This window comes from Tetrao urogallus (assembly GCF_951394365.1).
Source record: "Tetrao urogallus genome assembly, chromosome: 4".
Classification (NCBI taxonomy): Eukaryota; Metazoa; Chordata; class Aves; order Galliformes; family Phasianidae; genus Tetrao; species Tetrao urogallus.
Genome location: NC_136817.1, coordinates 54,088,700 through 54,109,976, shown reverse-complemented (window position 1 = coordinate 54,109,976; position 21,277 = coordinate 54,088,700). Strand labels below are relative to the sequence as shown.

At 41.0% G+C, this 21,277-nt stretch overlaps 1 protein-coding gene across 3 annotated transcripts in view; it reads right to left on the bottom strand.

The window, feature by feature from the left end:
- The window catches only part of PPARGC1A (PPARG coactivator 1 alpha), a gene marked incomplete at both ends in the record, with an annotated part of 341,292 nt that overhangs the window by 61,640 nt on the left and 258,375 nt on the right, over nt 1–21,277 (bottom strand). The gene's annotated exons all lie outside the window — the stretch shown is intronic.

Here is a 21,277-nt window from a genome sequence, read left to right as displayed (position 1 = left end):
TGTCTTACTACTGGTCCCCGTCACATGACAAAGCTATTAAAAAGTAGGCTGGGCTGTCACTCATCCAGCCTTCTTGTGCCGCCGCTCTAGCCGTGACGTCGCTCAGAGGCAGACCCAGGCTGAGCGAAGTAAATCTTTTTAAAAGCCACTCAGACCTTTGAGTCTCCAGCAGCACCACGCTGTGATTAAAATCACATTGCCACGCCACACCCCCGAGATCGGGCACTGCCTGCCATGCAACAGCTCCCGTCTCTCACAGCCTGGCTTTTCTCAACGCTTTCTCTTTTTTCCTTTTTTTTTTTTTTTTCTTTTTTTTTCTTTTTTCTTTTGCCAAAACAAACAACGAACAGAGCTGCATTAATGCTAAAGAAGAAGTGAGGTGACAGGAGCCGGACTGCAGCACGTGTGCTCCAAGCAGCCTCCAGCCTCACGCGGCTGCCGCACAGCTCAGCCAGGAGAGGCCACCCCGGAGTTCGGCCAAAGTTACAACGCGTTACAACGTTAGAACAAAGTTCTAACATTTTATTCACTCAGGGATTTTACACCTCACAAAGTTAATTTCTCATTGATAACTGCAAGCAGAGTCAGTTTTGCCACCAACAAACACCTTAGGGAAATGAAAAACAAATAAAATTCTACTTGCCAGGAATGGAGGAAGTATCTGTAAAAGCCATTCCTGCAGTCACCTCACCTTCAACAGAGAAGGAGCCTGATCCCACACCCAGCTACACGAGGCATTCCTCTGCTGCTCTTTAATCGTTTCAGTGTCTCAGTGCAGGAACCCAGTGCTCCAGCATGCAACTGCCCCATCCTGTCCAGGACCGCATGGGTTCCTGCCTATATTTCCCTACAAGCACTGTACTGCGGCCTGGGCCAAGTCTTTTCTCATTGCAAAGAGGGAAAAAAAAAAGAAAAAAAGAAAAGCTCTTGTCATGTGAAAACCCAGACATGCAGGCACACATTAACAGCAGAGGATCTGGGTTTAAGTCCTTCGCAGCTCGCCCGTGGAGACAACAGAGGCTGCTGCAGGTGTGACTGGTTTATGGTGGCACTACCGCTGACACATAACAAAGCCAAGGTACCAAAACGTAACTGCAAAACGTTTCCCACAACAGGAGAAAACACACGAAAGCCTTGTCTGACCGGCCCCACCTGCCTCCATGCTTTCTGAAGTTGTATTTTTTTAATTAGCTGGGTTCAAAAGTCCTGTACAAATGTAAGTGCTGGATCCGTCATGCTGGGCTACCAGTCAAAGTCACCAAACTATAATTGATCATCCGCCTTGTCATGAAATATTCATTTTCACTGTTATTTGCAAACTTGAGCATTCTAAAGGCTAAATGAATTCAATTATTATAGCAGGCTATGGTGATTTTGCTGAGAGAAAAAATAAATAAAAAGCGGCACAGCTCTTGAAATAGCCTTTTTCCAGCAGATATTAAAAACTTCAGAAATTGTTGTAAGTCTCAGATATATTCTCGGCTTATTTGTGTTCCCTTGTAATTCATTATTGCCAGTTCTGATAAAACGTACGGTTTTCCCTGCTTGTGCTTAAGTTGCAAATCACATCACACTGTCATATTTTCACCAAGCGCAGATGACAAAAATGGCATTGTTTTTACTTTACTTAATTAAAAAAAGCCACAGCAAAATACCGAATGACAACAGAAAGCCTTTCCTACGAGTGATTAAATTAACGGTATTGCTTTGCTCTCACAACGAAAAAACCTAATTTCCTTCCCAATTATATGCTGATTTAATGATAAAACTGCAGAAAATTATTAAGATCTGGGGCAAAGGTGAGTACCTCTACCCTCTGAACAGCCAGCTGTGAAATAACGTGGGCACCTGCCTGCCTCAAGTGCACTCAGTTCTTATTAATTATTATCTGTGGATCCATGGTCGGTGGAATATTCTCCTTCAATACCTACTTATAATTGTGTTCATTGACTGTGCCGAATCCATCATCTTCTTCTTTTTTTTTTTTTTGAAGTTTCATTCACACCTTTTATAGAAATGTATTTACACCGGAACATTTTATATTGCTGTTTTGGATATTTTGACCTGCTCATGTTGTTTCTATTTTCTACATTTCCACTTCACTGCTTTCCCTTCAAATTAGCAAGTTAACTGATAAATATAAACACAGTAACCTCAGCACTGCTCTCAGTGCACCATGTTGGGGATGGAGAGCTCTGTGGGTGCAGGGCGGGCACTGCGCAGCAACACCATGTCTTCCAGAGCCGTCCTACAGCCACGGCCTGAACTTTGCTGGCAGCTCCAGTGCCACCTGGAAGGGATGCCAGGCACGATTCAAATCACAAAAGATCACAAGGTTTAAACATGAGTTCTCATTGCTTGGGAGGAATTTGTTTATTTTTAACCAAACCGTCCAACTTGAGCCATATTATAAATTTACTTCTTAGGAGCTTTTTTTGCATGTTATAATGTGTCTCTGCGTTATTTTGGAGCACACTGCATCTAACAGAAGAGAGGGGGGCAGTTGCAATGGGCTTATAGCTTGGAAGCTGCGCAGCCTCAGCACATGTAAATGAAGCCTGTGAAACGCAGCCAGCATCCAAGCTGCCCTTCTCAAAAGAAACCTTGTCTTCTGAAAAGTCCCCAAGCAGCTTCAGCAATGATCTTGCCCAGTGTTTTGACAACACAAAAGAATTGCACAAATGTCTTTTCTGGGGCAATATCTGAGTATGCACACACGATTTTGTTCCATAACAAACACACACAAAGAGAACTCAACTGTGGTTGGTAAAGTCTGTGGGTTCATTGGACCCAACCCATCCCAACAGACAAATCGTCCGTTGTCAGACACCCCTCAGTCATTGCATTTCCCTCTTTTCAGGTTACTCCATACTGAGCCTCAGCAGTTCCCACATTTTGCCTCCTCTTCAAGAGACAAAATTTTGAAAGTCCTGGCAAGCCTGAAAACTTCATCTCAGCACAAATCCCAAATCCTAATGTATGTTTTAAAAGGATTGGAAAGTATGGTTCCTGGCAACAAGGAAGAGAACTCAAGGACCAAAGTATCCAAGCCCTCTGTCTTTGTTTTTTTGTTTTTTTGTTTTTTTTTTTTTTCTCCCAGATTCAACGCTCATTCAGCCTCTTTCTTTCTTACACCCATTTTCACCCTCTTTATCTTTTTGTCACTGTGGCTGTATATATATATATATATATATATATATTTTTTTTTTTTTAAATTCCCTGCACTTTAGATAGCTCAAGGAAGCTTGCAGCCCCTGATTTTGAAATCCTAAACTGAGTTCTTCCATCATTGCACTGATCAGCTTTCTTCCTTTGCTTCCAGACCATGGTGTTTGATGATTTTCAGCAAAGCTGGCTCCTTTTCAGTGGAGTAAGGACAATCAAACTTGAATACAAAAACAGTGTTGGCATTCAGCAAGCAGAGGTTTGCAATCAGTCCTCCCACCAGTCAAACCCCTTTCACTAGACCCTCTACTCTCAAGTGTCCTTACAGCGCAAGATAAGCCAATGGTGTATATAAAAGACCAAACTGCACTCCAAAGGAGTCTTAGTGTGAATGGTGTTCTATATAAAGTATATGTACCCTATTAATTTTTTATGAGAAATCTTCCTTCAGTGCATCTTTATTCTTATTTTTTTTCCACAGTCCTTCTGTGTTTGTTTTCCACTCTGTTCTCTCTGTTCCACTTCCATCCTATTTGTTTTTTGTTTTCTTTTTTTTTTTTTTTTTAATTCTCAGCTTCTTTCCCTTGTTTACTCAGTCCATCCTACCCAGAATACACTCTCAGTAGTATAAACCAGCGTAAAAACTCCTTGAACTTCTGGGTTCATTGCTGCAGTAAGTTTACAATGGAACAAAGCAACTTTGCTACAGCAGTTAGCAACTGAGGTTTCTTTTTACAGAGGAACCACATCGGTGCTCTGCACCAGCTTTCAGAAAGACTCCAGAGACCTGAGAACGAATTGTGGCCAAGCTCTGGGTCGAGAGCTGCTATTGGAGCAGCAGTACACTACAGAGTCCAAAATACCTTTCTCTGAACAGTAATGTGTTACCAGCATTATGTCAGTGGGGTGAATTTTGCCCCAGCTGATTCCATGTACTAGAGGCTCAAATAAACAGTGCTGAATGCCAATGGAAATTACTTGCTTGTTCCCATGTGAATGGGACCTGACTGTGAATGTTCACTATCCATGCAAATCAGCTGATTATCAGTGCTAACCAGGATAGAGCACATACAGCTCTTTGCAACTCAGTACTTCTAAAATCTTCCAGGAGTGCCTAACTGAAGCAGGAGCACAGGTACTGACTGAAAGAGACCTTCTAAATCTTATCATACCTCCCTGAGCATTTCCCTTTTCACAAGCATATTTCACTTCCACATTATTAAAACAAGAAAAGCAAAGCCACCCCAGCTGATTACATAAAAAATGCATTTATCACTTGTTTCCCCCAACATTCGGGGCATATGTTCTCCAGGACCCACATTTCCTATGATTTGCAGGAAACCCAGGTTGCCAGGCCTGTTAACAACAGCATGAACAATGTCTTTCACTCGGGTGTTACTGTTTCCCAGAGAGACTAATCTGTAAAAGAAAACCTACCTTTTAATTTATTACCCCTATAAGTTTGAGAAACAGAGCCACAGAAATACATCAGTTTCCTGGGTATGCTTTAGTGCAGTTGCAGGGCAGACACCCTGGCAAGCAAAGGAGACAGATTCCTTTTCTGCAGCTCCTTGTTCACTGGCACTGACTTGTGCAGGCAGGACCACACCAAAATCACACACTGTTGCAGATCATTATCAACTCTCCTTTACACACCTCATTGCTGAGACTTCTTTGAAACAAGAGACATCATAAAGTTCTCTTTTCCCCGTTTTCCCCCCTTGCTTTCAAGGACCCAAAGCCCCACCTGCCTACCTGGGGTGCTTACAGAGCTCTTCTGGGGCCAGGTAGTCTCCAGCTCCATCCACAAAGGGCAGAACTTGGGTATACTTAGAGACACAGCTTAAATTTGTTAAGTCTCTGAAGGTCCTGGAAAGCCCCACCTGGATTCTTCTTGTTACCACTATTACCATCCACCTAGCTCCTCTTCCTTGTGGCATCTAAAGTATTGCCCTGAAGCTCTTGTTTCCATACTTGTTCATCATTAAAACCAATTTAATTTTTAATGACTGTGTCTGAGAGGGATCTGTAGGACAATCTCAGGAACAATCACCATGGATTCAATACCTGAGGGTGCACAAAAGATTCCCTTGAGCTATGTGCTGGGAGCCCAGACTGTTCCAAAGATACCATCTAAACTGCCCTCTACAGTCACTTGATGAGTCCAGCTGTCAATCTCATTCTGGGGCTGGCTTGGCCACGTGGCTGTTTAGCCATGGATCAGCCATGTCCCTGCTGAAAGGAAACTGCCATGCCCAACTGCTGTGGTGTAGGAGAGCACACTCTCTGCTAGCTCTACTTCACAGTGTGCTTAAAAAAAAAAAAAGGAAGATTCATATACTTTCCTAACATCTCCGATCTGTTCTCTAAAATGGCTGGGAAAGTGACTGCAGTGGAGCACATGCCAGTCTCCAGTACAGCACTGGAGAGAATGCTAACCTTTAAATACTCTGAAATCATATCTTGTTTTACACAAAACTGCTATGGTAAAGTCGATGTGAATGAAGCACCTTTGAGTGAAGGAACAGAGGAAAAGGCAGTGGACAGCTTTAGTGCCTCCTAGCAATTTTTTTTAATAAACTAGAGATGACAGACAGCCTTAACAACACATCTCTCATCTTCAAATAAGACTTTCTTCAGACAGAACTCAGTGGAACTGAGTCAGCCTTTTTTCTTGGGCCTAGCTCTTGGCATTTTTCATATTAAAACAAAGTATAATGTGGAAGTAATTCTGAACTGTAGTCATCTGACGGATTTTGGTGGTACGAATACACTTGGCTAAAATTTTAGGCAAACAAAATAAAATGAAGATATTGCACAAATGAACTGTAGGAAAGGGAAGAAAGAAAGAAAAAAAAAAGATATCTCTGCTCAAGAGCCAAGTAACTCTTTCTCCTGGTTATGGGTGAGGAAAGGAGAGCTGCTACACAGAAGGCTGTGGTGGGTACCAGAGGCTGGCTATGCTGCCCACCCTCTGGCAGTCCTGGGGCACAGCAGCTTCCTGCAGCCTCTGCACCCCATTCTCCCAAGTCAGCTGAGGACAGGCCAACAGGAGATGGGGTCACCTCACTGCAACAGCCAACGCTACTGAAGGATCAGCTTCACTTGACCTCTTAACTAGTGGCTTCTGCCAGACAACATTGAGCCCAGGTGTTATTTTTAGCCAGAAATCTTCATGAATTGCAGTTAACTCGCAATATGCAAACTAGTGACTAGTGCTAGAGGAATCCCTATAGGTTTCATGGCTCCACTCTGTGCTCAAAAGTCATTTTTCTTGGAGCTGCAATATTAATCTAAAAAAGTTGCACAAATGGCGAGAGATGTCATGCTCCCTCCATCCTTAATTCAGATAACTGAAATAAAGGAAGATGAGCATTTAGCCCAGGGATTATTAGCTGTAGCAACCGCAGTTGTAAACCTCTACAGGCTGACCCTCTGTCAGTGATGCTTTTGTCATGAAATTTGTCAGTTCTTCCACCTTTGACTGAGGGCCAAACAAATCAGTAAAGAGACAGACTGAGAGACGTGCTAGCAGTAGAAAGGTTTGGTCTGAATTAGTATTTTAATTATTTTAATATAACTATTTTATCCAAATCACTTGCCTAGCTACCTGCATAAGAAAACTCAGTAGAAGAGGTGGGTTAAAGTGGGTGAAACTGGTCACTTCTCCAAATCCCTTGGAATCGAATGGGAATTTTCAAGTGGACTTAAGCAGGCTTTGAACCAGACCTCAATACAGAAAATGGGACCAGGACAGTTCAAAGCATCATTTTTTTCATTTTGATACTGCTCAGGCTTCCCCAGATTTTCTCTGTGAATGGAACAGGAGTGAAGCTCTGAGACTGTATCTGCTATCACCATTTTGGATATCCTGGTTCTGAGAAATTTCGTATTTACTGAACATCATTTGCTCCAGAGCACTGGTTAGTCTCTCATTATTATATAAATGGGTACAAGTAAAGATTCATACCTTTTCCCAAAAACAGCTACGGCTTTACTTTCATTACTTCATGCCAATCAACAGATTAAGACAAGTTTGCCACTTTCGTGTTTATCCATGATGAATTTCTACCATCAAAAAATGCCCTGTCAATCTGACACAATAAAATGTTATTTGTAGCTTGTGCTTTATCGAAATCCACATGCAGACAGTCGAGGCAGGACAACATATTTAACCAAAAGAACTATAGCAAAGCCGTAAGCACTCTCAGTAAAACAGAGACATCAATGGAGTGAGCCTTCTCCCTTTTGTCCATCACGAGCTCACCCATCCTCTCTGAGGAACAAAGAAGTAAGCAAAAATAGGGAACTGTCTGAATGGAAGATTATTTTAATTTATTTTGAGAGTTGCAAAGCAAAAAAACTCTGAAAATCCAGCAAACCAAAACCAAAGAGCACTTCAACATCACATTATTACCAATTTATTAAACCAAGACTGCGTACAATGGAGAAATGACTGTGACACCTCCCCAGGGGTTTTCGGGAGGTAGACCTCCAGCTGCTTCATTCTCACATGCAGTCCTGCTTACAAAGACATGGAAAAATGTTTGTGCTTCAGTTCAGCACAATTCAATATCACATTGTTTGCAGGTTTTTTTCAGGGAAGGATAGGCATTTGCAAAATAAACTGCAGACATACATTTTGGGGAGACCAGGCTACCACTACATTAAAGTAGAGAGAGCAGTTGTTAATTTGTATGTTGTTAATTTGTATCCTGGACAATGCTATAAATCGAAGCCTTGCTGACAATTCCTGCCCAGTAAACATGTTCAATCTCATCTCCCGTAAAAAGGAGAGCAGGAGCTAAATAGCAACACATTTTGATTTTCATTTAGCCACTTTAATGATAGGTGATGTTAGTGGAAAAGATCATTTATCTTCAGATTTATTTTATATGAGATAAAAGGCCTTGCCAATTTTTTAAAATTCATTTACACAAGTGAATAAATCTTCCCAAACAATAAGTGGGAAAGTCATATTTCTTTAACTTTGCTAAAATCTGAAAATGCTGATCTGAGAGTGAAATAGACGGTACCGGCATTTTAATCGAGAACATAAAGGCTCCTCGTCTAAACAACAGGCACAGCTTCACTTCAGAAAAAATTCCTCCAATTCAGAGAACTGTCTTTTTTCTGCATTCTGTCAAGAATCTCTGACAAATCAGGAGAGACACGTGCAATTTTTATATCACCTTCATTTTTAGATCAGTCCCAATGTGAAGGCTACCTAAAAATAGACAGAACCTAACCTTTCAAATATCTATACTGCTGCATACCAGGGACGCAAGCTTTCAGTGCCTCTCATGGCTTTCAGAGCCTAGTGCTGTGCCTGTTTTCTCCTCAAGCACATTGCCCCACGCTGCACATTGTGCCAAAGCACGAGAGGAGCTGCTGGTCGCACCACGCAGTACAGTCAGTGCACAGTGTGATAGGTGCTCATTCAGGACACGCAGCAAGATCACCAAAAGCAGCTCTCCCCTTTCGGAGTGCTTTTTGAGTTCATCACAGACAGGGACAACACTGAACCTCTCATGGGAGGATGTGAAAAGGAAGCTGTATGGCTGACCCAGGAGCTCTGCTCAGAAAAGCAAGCTGTCCGTTTTGCAACTTACTCCCCCTAAAACACAACGGAGAACAATGTGATCTTTTGTCTTATTGTTTGCTCCAGTGCCCACAGACATGCTTCTAACCATTTAAAGATGAGGCTTTCCAGCAGTGCCAGAGCTCTGACTGACGGGTGTAGAGTTACAACCCGGTGGAATACGTGGTAACTATTTCTTTGCATTGCACTTTCTAAATTGTGATTCTGCTTGGCCTTAACAGCAGAGGTCAAATTCATCCCAAGCACAATCCCAGCAACTCCAGGTCAGTGGTACCTGAAAAATCAATAGCATTTAAGGTGATGAAGTTGAAACAAGGGTGATTCTGGCCCAGGCCATAGAAACACATTTATGGTATGTATTCTTCACAGGGTACTATGCTTCAGTGAATACCTTTTCATGTTTGCTACTGCTGAACACACTGCTTATTGGGTACTGAAGCCACATCAGAAGTTGGTACAAGACAAATCTGTACTAAACCAGGTTGTGGGCTGCCCTGGAGGATTTAGTGCCTGTGACTTTTGCTTACATGAAATAGAAAATCACCCTTGTGCCTGCTGTTAACCAGCTACTCCCAGCAGGAACAAGCTCGAAAGGACTTGCTCTTGTTTACTGCCATACACCTCTCAAACAGAGTCAAAAGTTTATCAAGGCATTTTCCTCTGTCAAGAAATGAAAAAAAATAGCTTGCACTGATCAAACAATGAAACAAAGGAGCACCAGACTAAATGAATTCTTTCAAAGAATTTTGGATCTCTTACCTGCTGATGGGGAGGCAAAAACAGCAAACAAAGGCATAGGAATAAAAACTATTCAATAAAATATCGATCTCATTATCATCACCTATTCAACTTAATTTTCTTGGCATCCATATCCCTAATGCAGGTTTGTGATAGATCGTACAATCACTTTTTAATTAAGCCCTACTGTGCTTTGTATTAAGAGCAAGGCAGTAGACATTATGGCACAATATATCTACCAAAATATTTAATGCTTATCCTTTTCATTTTGGTATTTAAAAGTTGTTCTCTTAGGAGGTGGTATCAGTATTTAACAACATTCTTGACAGCATGTATAAAAAACAAAAAGCTTTATACTTAATCTAGCCATGTCAAAACTGAAACCCTTTAAAATAATTGCTTTCTGAATATATGGTATTTCCATTGAATTATTTTATTATTACCCAGCTTTCAACATCTTAAGATGCAAAACATGTTCCATCTCTTACATACTGATGAGATACAAAGTAGCACACGACTGGAAAACTGATGTTTGACCAATACAGTTCAGTAGTACATGAAACAGATGTTATCATGTTACAAGAGAGATTTAACAAGAAGCTGTAGAAGACTGGAAGCTTCCTCTTTTTCCCCCATTTTTTTTTAGCTCTCTTTTGGTACACTGCAGCTTTGCTGCTTGTGATGGGGCAGATCCTGTGACAGAACAGCAGCTTCTCTTCTGGAAGGGTACTGGCAACATCCACTTTTATTACTAAAATGTAACCACCTTCTTCTTCCAAGGAAGAAAAGTCTGTTGTTGCATATATAATGTGGTTTGAGTATTTAATGCCAGAAATGAATCAGTAAACATAGCTACATTATGGTATACTATTTCTTATTCTGTACCCATAGTAACCAAATTAATCTCAAGGCACTGCTGGCATTAATTCAATCTGAAACTCATACTTTGGATTTCACATAGGTGCCTTCATCCTATTCTTCTTCTCAACTAATAAAATGTAATATATGGCAATATATTTATTTCTGGTTCAGTTCAAGTTGAAGAGTGCAGTACTTTGCAGAAGCCTAATTAATATCAATCATATATTACAATACGGAGTGGTTTACCATATAAAAAAAAATGATGCTAACACATGGGGATGAAATAGATGACCCAAGAACTCCTGCCTAGCTGTAACTTCTTTGATTCTAGAGGGGTGATGACCATTTCCTCTTTATCCTTCAATCTCCATATTAAAAAAAAAGTAAATCTGTAATGTGCAGATAAGAGCTTCACTAAATATCTCACATTCCTGAAAAAACAAGAGGAAGGAGACCTTGAAGCAGGAGAACCTGATGGTTCCTTCTGTCCCACCATGAGGTGGAAGTGAACCAGCAGTAAGCTAGGTCCCATGGTGACCCAGCAGTGCTGTCTTCAGCCTTCCACATCATGTGGTTTTTCCATTGGAACCCATCAGCCTCCAGACACCCCTAAATCTACTCACTAGTGAAAAGGTATCACCACAACTGAGGAATTACATTTTAACTGCTCAGGTGATGTAAGCAACTCGAGAGCCAAAGCTCAGCCATCCGACTCCAGATCACAACAAAAAGAATTTCTGAGACTCTGGGCATATTACTAATCCAAAGTCTCAAAATCCGCTGCGTTCTCTACAGTTAGGAAAGTTTCTCAGCAAGTTTCAAAGGCAGTTTGAATTTCTTGGATTTTTTTTTATCCAGCTGCTTGCAGCCCCATTGATTCTCAGGAGCGTCACCAAGCATTTTGGTGCTTGTACAGTTCCCACCTTCAACAAATAGCACCGAACCTTTGGTAATAGATCATTAACACTCTTGGGGCCCCTTCTGTGCCCCTGGGCATTCATTCACACAGGGCTTCCACTAGCCTTGAGCAATGGCTGTATATTGCACCCAAGAGCACTGTACAGTCCTTCGTTTTTAACAGCTGCTACTGAGTAAGAATTCCTAGAATGGCTCAAACACAGACTAGTTCAAATCTGGGTACTTTCAGACTTCTTCTTTGCTATTCCAAATTATGTGCTTTGCCAGCTTCAAAAAAACAGATGGAAAATATGTCCCTAAATGTGCACCCTTGTGATCATTCCAAAAGGAAAGCAGCACCACGTAGCTTAAAACGCTTGCTAGAAAAGGTCTTTTCCATATCATGCAAATAGCAGACAAAAATAACTGCTACGCAATTGATATACATACAAATATTGGTTATTTTAAACAGTAATTTGCTATTGAGGACATCTCACTGAAATATTATAATATTCAATTTCCTCTACATTTGCATGGAAAAGGAGCTGGATAGCACATGACCATTCATTTAACTATTACATAAATATGTCTATCATAAGATCACACGGCTTTCAAGCCAGAGTTCAAACACATGTTTAATGCATGAGAGTATGATGAAGAAACTCCTGAACTCACAGGTCTCATAGCCCAATCTCAATCAGATACGGGCTCGGTGTAAATATGTACAGTATCATGTGCTTCCCAATAGCACTCTCTCTCCAGGGAGCAGCCTGACATCAGTGAAGGAGACAGGTGGTTCCCTTTCCAAGCAAGGAGGGGAAAAAAAAAAACAAGGAGTTAAGACACTGTGTAAATATAGCAATATTTTTTGCTTGATGTTTTGCTATGATTTTCATCCCTTAATGAAACTTCAACGCATGAACAATTCTCATGACTTCTTTGCTACAAATCAGTGAGTGGATGTCACTAAGATATTTATATCCCTAAAGGTAGGGATAAGTTATAATGTTTGCCAGCGTTCATTCAAAAGCACTGAAGTTTTTAGTCTTTTGTTTGTTATTATGGAGTGCCAAGAAGCCACGGAGCCCTAGTTTCCTTGCTTTCAATGTATCCCTGTCCTATAGCTGGTCACTGTTACTAATAAAGCCCATAGGAATGAAAAACAACAGTCAATCATGTGTGCAGAGCAGGTCGCTACTGATTTTAGCTAGCTTGACTTTGTAAACTTCGAAAGTGTGAGATATATTACACCCTCCACAACCCACTGCTGCTTGATTTTGAATTTCACATTGCTGGAATTCATATATATGCTAACCTGTGTATAAAATAACTCACTTCAGCTCTTCTTCCCTATCTGTACACAGATGCTTTTTTTTTTTTTTTTTTTTTTTGCTTTTTTTTTTTTTTTTTTTTTAAACACAGTGACAGCCACTGCCTCTTAAACCATTTTCTTTTGTTGCATTTCCTTAGAAACACAAATCTTGTTCCTTGGCAGCAGTTGCTGTAAGTGCTGTACCACATGCCCAAACTAGTTCTCACTCACAGCTTTAATTCACAGTAAGTGGCACGAAAGGAGGTCAACACTTCTCAGAAACCACTTTCAGTTCTTTGCTGCTTCAGTATCTATTCTGTAAAGCCATCCTCCCTAACACAAAGTTGTTTCTCATATTGCGTCCCTCGCTTTTTTATTATTGTCATCTTATGGAATGGGCTGCAGGATATACCGTGGAATAAAAGGACATTATTCATGGAATCACATTCCTTGTCTCCCGTTTGCGAGTCCCTAAAAACATGTTTTAAAAGTACAAAAAACGTTTTTGCCAACAAAAACAAAATGCTCCTCAATTGTTTGTTTGTTTGTTTGTTTTTCCATGCAAAAAGTCTCCGTATAAATGGCAGCTGGCAACTCAGTGTCAATCATTATGCCTTACTTTCATTTCAATTCGCTCGCTTATGGAAAGCTTATTTTTTTATCCACCCTCCGAACACATCATGGAAGTGGAAAATCAAGCAGCCTTCTTTCTGCCATGATGCATCACTGGCAAGAGGAACGGCCTTGCTGGCAATATTTTTCTGTCACATTTGCTTCTACAGCTTCACTGCCTTCTCTGTGATCAATGAAAACAGATTTTGACCTCATCTATTTCATTTCAGACCATGTTCTGCCCTGAGACATGTGAGCACAACCTATCATAGTTATAGAGGCAATCGGGGCAGAATTTGTTCCTTTCTTGACAATTCAATATGTGATTCATGAACCAGAATTGAATCCAACTCTCCTTTCCTAGAGCTCCTCTGGTTCCTTGGCATTAGAATCAGTAAAAGAGCAGCAGAGATGAATTTATGTTGGTCATATCAGTAGAACTGGCTGGGCAGTCAATAATCAGAGTGCTCAGCAAGATGCTACCAGACCAAAAGTTAGTTGTTCTATCTTATTTACACAGCTTTTTCTGTAGCCTGTTTTCTTTCGTCACTTATCCCTGCACTGTTTAATTAATGGGATCATAAGACCTGAAAAAACACCTCGTAGTCTCAAACATTTCTAATTGGTTTAATAAAGTAAACAGAAAAATAAGATAATCCCCTCCACAACCATCACCTTAAAAAACACAAACCCACAGCGCCGGACGTGGAACACTTGGCGTATTCACAGGATATGCAGTTGCAGACAATAACCGGATGATCAAGTTTCCCATTAATCCCCAAGACAATGGATCACTTTTGAAAATACAGGCACCGTTTCTGCGTGTGTACCTCTCCACGGGCAACACCTACATGCAGCTTTCACCGCCACTCAGTGCAGAGGCAGGAACACCTCAGAACAGAAGGGGACACACACGGATTCTATTTGCAATGCACAACGACCCGCTGATCAGTACACGTGTGCCACAGGGTGCCCCATGCCTGACCTACAGGAGTGAGCCTGCTCAAGACAGCCTCAGGAGCTCAGGGGCCCACACCAGGAGCTCATGTTCTGAGCTCTGGAGGTCTCCAGTGCCTCACACAAGATGACAGACATCACACACTGTATCACAATTTTCTGTAGGACTCGCTTCTCAAATAGAGGCTAGGTTGACATCACTTTGAAAACCTCATCCAAGACATCTAATGAACTGCATACAGGAGACTCATCTACAGTAGATTCGGCGTATGGTAAAAATAAACTCCTCAATATAACAAAGGCAGTAATCAACATATTGCGTATCAGGTCTGCAAAGCGCCAATTACCTGATGAAGAGGAGCAATACAAGATGGATCTAGAGCTCCTTATTTAACTATTTAAATCAACGTAAGGAAAACAACAGAACCATATATAAAACACATGAAAGATCTGAGCAGAGATTTGAGTTCCAATTTGAATGTAAGAGGAGAAAACACATTCAACAACAACAGCACAGTTCAGGATCTCAGGCATCTGCTATGTATTGCTACTGTCTTCATTATGATAACTCTTTTTTTTTTTTTTTGAAGCAAACTATTTTCATTTCTTTTACTACTTAATAAAAATGCATTCAAAGCAAAACCCAGAGCCTGATCCTGCCCTTTCCAACCCTATTAACAACAGTCTTACCACAGACTCCAGTGGGAGCAGGATTTATCCATTCCTGTGGGCCACGCTCTGAGCCTTTAATTCAATAACACCTTATTCACCAAATAGCTCAATGAGATTAGTTGTGGTTTCAAGTATTATTCATTCCACGTAAGGGGTCTATCGCTCTGCACTGCCACACCAGGGAAGATATAAATAATTTGGGGGAGATTTCCTAAGGCACAGAGGGAAACCAAGCGTCTTCCAGGGGGTTACCTGGAGTGAGAGGCCTTTCAGGCTTTGCAAATCTTCCCTGTAATGAAATAAGCACAAGAAATCCCTTCTCTCCCTTTCTTTTGCAGGTAACATGACCTACTAAAGGATTTGCAAATAAGCTGGGAGAGGGGAGAGAGTTCATGTGTTTCTGAGATTTTTGTTAATTTTTTGCAGTTATTTCAGAGAGTTTAACAAAATTTGACAAGATCAGTGAATGCACGTGCAGTATGTCTGGCTTCTGTTTCTTTTATACCTTACTATATTTATTACACTTCCTATAAACTACCCAAATGCCCACACAGTGCTTGAAATGAAGGCTGCAAATATCCCCTGCCTCTCTGCCAGCAAAAAAACCCTCTCTCCTACCAAACGAAGGCAAAGCCAGCATGACATTTTGATCCAGTACTTTCCTGCTTGAAAAGTTCTGCCTGGAGGGCCGTGTGCTGCTGCCCGGGCAGCGAGAGGGGCAGTGCGGGGGGCCGAGGCTGTCAGAAGTGCTGATTCATGGCCATGACTGGGGGGGTGCTCAGCAGTGGGGCTTCATCCTCGTGGGTGAGAAGGCATAAACAGGAAGGAATGCTGACTAGTGCGCAGGGCTCGGGTCCTTGAGATATCTGCCTGACACACATGTTGTACACTTGTTGGAACAAAACCGGTTAATGCGGCTCTAGCCATAGGGAGAAAAATAGTTGCAAATGCACAGAAGTCATGTAAATCAGAACTGCTGCTCTATTTTACAAGAAAATTTCTCCATTAATTAATTTCATGACTTAGAGCAAATGTGCATGGCTGGAAACAGGGGATCCTGCTGATACCAATCTCACAGCACAGGATACCTTAGTTTTTCTCTTTGAGATATATAGCAGATGTACTCCCTGGCTCGAGTCCAGGTGCAGACTGGGTGGTTTTGGGGCTAAAGCTCTGCCTTCTAACTTGCTAAAGTCTAGGAGCAACTTTTCTGTTCTGGGGTTACAACATATCACGCAAATAAAACAGGACCTTAAAATCCAAATTCTCAGATTTGTCACATTTATAATTAGAACGATCTGATACGGCTGGCATTAGTGCGAGGTAACAACATATCACAGAGGAACAAGCAGACAAACCAAACTATTTCTCACCCTTAAAAGGGGGATTCTTCCAAGAAGAAATGTCAGGAGAGTCACAAGGGCTCTGCGCAAAAGCAGCAGCTCTTCCTCTCCATACCCACTCACGCAGCTCCGTGCCACCACCCAACTTAGCCCAGAACATCGTGCCATGGAATGGAACCCTGGAAACAGCTTCTGCACCACAAATCAAAGTGAAGAAGGACTTTTCTGAAGACGCAGGTTACTTCGGAGCTACCTGCATCACTCACAAACCCCCCAGAAAGAGCATAGCTCTGTTCATGTTGCACACAGAAATGCCCCACATGGTAAAAAATGAAGTTTGATAAAAGCGTTTGTCACTGTATCACCAGATGCAGAGCTGGCTGCCTTTATATCTGCTGATGGAGCTAATTTTTAAGTTGTCTTGCCTCATTTTAGAGAAAAAGAGGAAAGTAAGAGGGAATGGAAGGAAGGAGGGAGGCAAGAAGTAGGGGAGCATTATTATAGCTGCTCAGCACACAGACCAGCAGCAGACAAAACAGGAACAGCTGTAAGGAACCTGGCAGCACCAGCATACTCTGTGAAACAACAGAATAGAGCCTGGAAGACAAGAGAAACCCAGAATACAGAGATAAACTTTTTTTTTCTTTTATTCAGTAGGCAAGGATGTATCGTGTCAGATTTTGGTTGTCTCTTAATACTCACACCTGGCTAAATACAAATGAAATTAATTTTCCAGCTGCAATCTTTCCACATTTTGCGCATGATGATTTGTGGAAAGAAACCCTATCACAAACTGTCAAAAAGGAACATAAAACATAACATGCAATATTTTCTGATATAGTTTGAAACCTAAAGAAGCTAATCCAGGGAGAAGTGAATGGAATTGCAGAGCTGAGTGCATCAAAGCTACTCACTGAAGGCTCCTGCAAAGCTGCCAGCACTCCACCCAGTTACAGTGGAAAAAAGCAGGAAATCACACACACATATATATATTACTGTACATATAATAATAACAGTAACACGCCTGCCATAAAGTCATAGAATCAGAAAGGTTGGAAAAGACTTCAAAGATCACCTAGACCAACTGTAGACTCATCACAACCATTTCCACTAAACCATGGCCCTCAGTCCCACATCTGCACATTACTTGAACACCTTCAGGGACAGTGACTCCACCAGTTCTCTGGACAGCCCGTGCCAATACCTCTATTTCTGAGAAGAAATTTTTCCTATTATCAAACCTGAAGTTGGTGTGAAAACTGCATGAAGATGATCATGCTGCAGTCATGGATTAGGTCAGGGCTCCCTGCATGACCTGAAATGACCACATGCCTCTTACATCTGTCCTAAACTATATCACTGTTCTTTAAAAGGTTTACATCTAGTATCATCTGGCCAGTCTTTTTTCCAGAGTTTTTACTGAAAATAAGTAGAAACTCTGTCTATAACATAGTCTGATGCAGAACAGTGGTTAGCACTGCACACAGTGGTATTTTGCTTTCTGATGGGGAGGGTCATATTAGTAATGCATTTGGCTTTCCTGGAGCCAGGCATGCCTGCTATAGGCAGAGATCCTTTCAGTCAGAGTTGTGCTAAACAAGCATCAGGTCCTTTGCAATCAAAAACAACCATTTTATAAACAAGTCAGTGCTGAAGAAAAATCCCTTTTCCCAGTATTAAAATGGCAATTCACTTTCTGGTATTTTACCTCGCCCCATATTATCAAAAGTATGATAAGTTAAAGGCTATAACAATGTTATAGCACCAAAGGTCCAAATTGTTTAGATTTTGCCCTTCTTTGAAGCTATTAGACTGTACATTGGCAATAACCCTTTGGAAGATATTATCCCTTGGAGAAAGTTAACTAGTGTACTAGCTTTCCTGAGTAAACCCAGGGAACACTGAACATGAACTGTGAACAAAAGTCTTCAAAGTAAGAACGACAGCCAGTATTTATAAATAGGCTGAAGAAAACTGCATAACGTTTTTTGCTTTAGCTTTCAGTATTAGTACTTGGACTGGCACCCAATATTAATCCCTCCCATATTTCTCAGCGCTTGTATAGAAAACACAGCAGTCATACAGCTGTGGCGTTTGAAGTCTGAGCAACATGCTGTACATGCTACTGTTTGACATTTTATTGACAACAAAGGCCCTAAGCTTGGGAGCATTTTTAGAGATGGCATTAACATAATGAACTCCATCTCTATGGGCTTTTCGAGGCAGTTCTTTATATAAAGGACTGTAAAATAGACCCGAACCAGAAACAAATGCTTTCTCTACTCTTTTAGCCACAACCTCCTCTGAAATAACAGGTTTGTAACCATCTTAAAGCCAAGAATGGTCTATAAGTACAGGAGCATTCTCCATCCCAGAAAGATGATGTAAATGGTAAAAAATTGAAAAGAAAAAAAATATATCAACATTTCTACAAGGCAAAAAGAGCAAAATGTGAGACCTGCACTACCATGACGTTATAGATGATAGCCTAAGCTTCATCACAAGACAGCAAAAGGAACACCACTGAGATTTCCACCTGGAATTTCCTATCACCCAGGAACTGAAAAGATGCATTTGCAACAGCGCAATGCAGAACAACAAAGTTTCAGATTTCCTAAAAATATAACAAAATTCAGCAGATTTTGCTTATTACCAGTTCCACGTCAAATGGTCCCTGTGTGTGGGCAGCACTCAGCCACAGACTGGCTACGCCAGAAACCCAGCCCACATTCACAGGACGGTCCTAAACACAGAGAAGAGAGTAGTGCCTTCAGCAGGAATCAATAATTTTGTCTGCAATGCTCTGATCTTCCACTCTTAAAACTTCAAGAAAACTCTTCAATGAAAAAGCGCTTGGCAGAGTTTCCATCTGTTCTTGGCTGGACTCACTAGCCAAGTCTGAAGCACACAGAGCTCTGCTTTATGTTTTTATTTGCATGCAAGCAAAACTGCACAATATTGAAGTCTGTTACTCAATGAAATGGAGTAATCATAGTGCTATCAGCCCGATCTAAATGTAGCTGCTAAAAAAGTAAACTTCAGATAATTAGGAATTTCTGCTGTTTGTATGTTTTCTCTTTTCTCCTGACCTGTCCCTTCCTGAACTGTACATCCCAATATGCCTTACTGTAGCCTTTTCCAATCACTTTAAAAATACTAGGTATCTACAACAGCAACTTATTCAGACCCTTTTGAAGACAACAGAAGAAAATGGCTCAGATATCAAACAACAACTTAAAAAAAATTAATGTTGCAAAGAAGCTTTAGTAAGAGTTCAGTGAAGAACTAAGCAGTAAGCCTGGTAAATATCACAATATTCACCAACTGCAGCAATAACTTGTTGGCAACCGTCTTCTTTACCTCTGCTGGTATTCAGCAGCTTCCCTAAAAGTCCTGGCACCATGCAGAACTGTAACTTAAGTTTTTCCCGGAAGCCCTAAGATGCTTTCTGAAAACCAAATGCATTTGTAGCCCTAATCCAATCTCTCCACCCTGGTACAAAATCTTTTCGTATGGAAGACAAGCATTCTACATCTCAGAAGGAGGCAACATTCATTTTCCTACTGTACTGCTCTGTGACCTCAACCTGCAGTTATACAAGAGCAGGAAGCATGGACAATTCATTCTTAATGCTAGCTCAGTCCTGGCCTCTCCTGGGCACTGGCTGAAAATAATACTAAACCATGCTGAATCATTTACTCATTGCTTTATGGTGTGGATTATCATTCAGAGAGGACTGACCTGACCCCAGCACACTCGTCTCTTGCATCAACGCAGACTGGACTCCAACCAGGCTGGAACAAACACCACCCATGCTGGCATCAACACAGAGATCATGTCAGAGACTCACACGTGGGATAAACTTGCTATAAATTTATCCTTGTACTAAACATTCAGTTATTGCCATCTCCTTGCCTCTACTGTCTGCATAGGCAGTGCAGACATATGTGCAGTTTTTTTATTTCAAGCAGATTCCCCACTCTTATTTTCAGAAAGATGCTGGCCATTATAAGAAAATACTTTGTTGATTAATGCTTCCAACAGTTTCACAGACTTCTAATTCCTTTGCTAAAATAATGGTCCTTTATTCTGCTTCTTTCTTCAGATAGATTTCGGTCTCAAGGCAGGGGAACAATTTACCTCTTCCTGTATACTTGAGGCGCTGTGCTGCAGCATACTGCAAAAATGGGAGCTTCTCAGTCATGAAGGACCAAGTCATATGGTTGCACACTGAATTCCTTCTCTTTCCACCATCATAAAAGGGAGTGCAAGATGTTGTTGCCATTTATATTCTACTGATTACACAAGCTATTTTCATGGCAGAACTATGCTGCTACATTCCTCCTCACACGCTGGACAGACTGAGCTTTTTTAGTGGAATCTGTTAAAATGGATGTAGGTTCTGATAGGACAAATTCTTCAGGTTGGGAGCTCTTACTATTAGTCATTTTAAGGTAATCTTTGTACCCATCCTTCTCAAATAGCATGAATCCCCTGAATGATAAAAGAGCACAAAAACAATAGTGACTGTAAGCGCAGAAGAAATGTGTAAAAAGCAGCTTTTGTTAAGCGTTCACTCAGAAAACCAACCTCTGTCTGACTGTAGATTGTATTTTTTATACGCTTTCCCATCCTTACAGATCATTTTTAAAGTAAAGGAAACAAAGGTTTTAATGGTGGGCCATTTTCATTTTTACTAATGATTACCAGCCATCTATATTTTCTGGAGAACTCATACACTAAATAAAAAGAGAATATAAGAATAAATCTCTTAAAAAGAATCAATTTGCTGCACATCAATCCCTGCAGGCCATGTGCTCATAAGTCAACAGTTTAAAATGAAAACATCTGATCAAGGTAATACACCTGTTAAAGGAGCATAAAACTCCAAACCCAATGGAAAAATATAAAGAATATGAAACCTCTTAAAGGAGTCATCAAAGTAAACTATTAAATAGACACATCTGCTTCACACCAGAACACATTCCATCAGTGCCACTCACTAAATGAGCATTAGGACAAACATTTCATAAAGCCTCTGCAGAAAATAGGTTTCTCAGAACATGAGTCATTCAGCTCAAGAAAAGAAGAAAGTAATGTTTTAGCCTTCTGTGCACT